Consider the following 2,056-nt stretch of genomic DNA (forward strand, 5'->3'; position numbering starts at 1 on the left):
GAGGATAAACAAACAAAAAAAGAAATAGCAAAATACTTACGGTCAGGACCACACACTTGCTACACAGCCAAGGCCATGATGGGACTGACTGAACTGATAATGATACAGCAGCCCTAGCCGGTTTGGCTCAGTGGATAGAGCGTTGGCCTGCGGACTAAAAGGTCCTGGGTTCGATTCCGGTCATGGGCACATGCCTGGGTTGCGGGCCGGATCCCCAGTAGGGGGTGTGCAGGAGGCAGCCGATCAATGATTCTCTCTCTCACTGATGTTTGTATCTCCCTCCCTCTCTGAAATCAATAAAAATATATTTTAAAAAAATGATACAACACCCCTTTTAGATTCAGACCACTAATTACTTGGCAAAACAAAGGATTGCCAAAGGTGCTGGCTCCCCACGGTCCTTGTCACACACATCGAAAAAGGTGACACCAAAACAGAGGGTGGGGCGGCTGCAACTGGAGTTGTGGGGCGCCCCATGCGGAGGAACCCCCTGTCTGGTTAAAGCCTCCCAGGTCGTTGGGAGGTAAGTGGGAGATGGGCTGGCAGCTGTGGTGGGCATGTTGCCCTACAGCTACTGAGGGTTTACCATGTCCCAAGCACTATTTTAAGCACTTAGCACATTATCTCAGTTCGCACAGAGGGAAGCTATTGTTGATCACTGTTAAAGTGATCAATGCAGTGGCATTGAGTGCATTCGCAATGTTGTGCAACATCACCTCTCTCTAGTTCCAGAACGTTGCAACCCTTACCCCCCCCCCCCCAATAAACCTCTGCCCATTCAGCAGTATTTCCCATCGCCCCTCCCCAATTAGCTGTTGGTTGACACTTGCAATCCCATGAGCTGGGGGAAATGAGTGTGACTCTTGGTCACCCCTGATCCTTTAGCCTTTGGGGTCTGTCGTGGGTTGGTGGCCCCTCAGAAGATCTGTCCACAATCCTAATTCCCAGAATCTGTGAATGTGACCCTATTTGGAAAAAAGGCAGAGAGGAGCTCTAAATTCAATCACCAGGGTCCTAATAAGAGACAGAGAGCCCTGACAGGTTTGGCTCAGTGGATAGAGCGTTGGCCTGCAGACTAAAAGGTCCCAGGTTCGATTCCAGTCAAGGGCATGTACCTGGGTTGCGGGCTCATCCCCAGTAGGAGGTGTGCAGGAGGCAGCTGATCGATGTTTCTCTCTCATCGATGTTTCTAGCTCTCTGTCCCTCTCCCTTCCTCTCTGTAAAAAAATCAATAAAATACATATTTTTAAGAAAAGAGACAGAAAGAACACAGAGAAGGAAAGGGCCCCATGAAGGAGGCGGCGGAAATTGGAGTGATGCGGCCACAAGCCCAGGGATGCGGCGACCACCAGGAATGGGAAGAGCCCAGGAAGGAGCCCCCTCAAGCAAGCATGTGGCCCGCCGGCGGCGAGTTTGACATGCTTGCCCTAGAGCAGTGATGGTGAACCTTTTGAGCTCGGCGTGTCAGCATTTTGAAAAACCCTAATTTAACTCTGGTGCCGTGTCACATACAGAAATTTTTTGATCTTTGCAACCATAGTAAAACAAAGATTTATATTTTTGGTATTTATTTTATATATTTAAATGCCATTTAACAAAGAAAAATCAGCCAAAAAAATGAGTTTGCGTGTCACCTCTGACACGCGTGTCATAGGTTCGCCATCACTGCCCTAGAGTCTTCAGAGGGAGTGGCCCTGCTGACACCTTGATTCCGGGTTTCTGGCCTCCAGAACTGAGAGAGTAACTGTCATTTTAAGGGACTAGCACCCACTTTTAAGTCTGCGGTAATGTTCCGGCGCCCACAGGAAACACACTGGGCACCAGTTTCTCATGGTGAGGGTCATCTTCCTTTTAAGTAGCTCCTGGTTTTTCATTATCCTTCATCTCCTGAGCAGAATAAAGATTTTTTAAAAAATAGGCTCTGAGCCCTGACCGATTTGGCTCAGTGGATGGAGCGTGAGCCTGCAGACTCAAGGGTCCCGGGTTCGATTCTTGTCAAGGGCATGTATCTTGGTTGCGGGCACATCCCCAGTAGGGGGTGTGCAGGAGGCAGCTG

This window comes from Myotis nattereri (assembly GCF_964212035.1).
Source record: "Myotis nattereri genome assembly, chromosome: 15".
Taxonomy (NCBI): domain Eukaryota; kingdom Metazoa; phylum Chordata; class Mammalia; order Chiroptera; family Vespertilionidae; genus Myotis; species Myotis nattereri.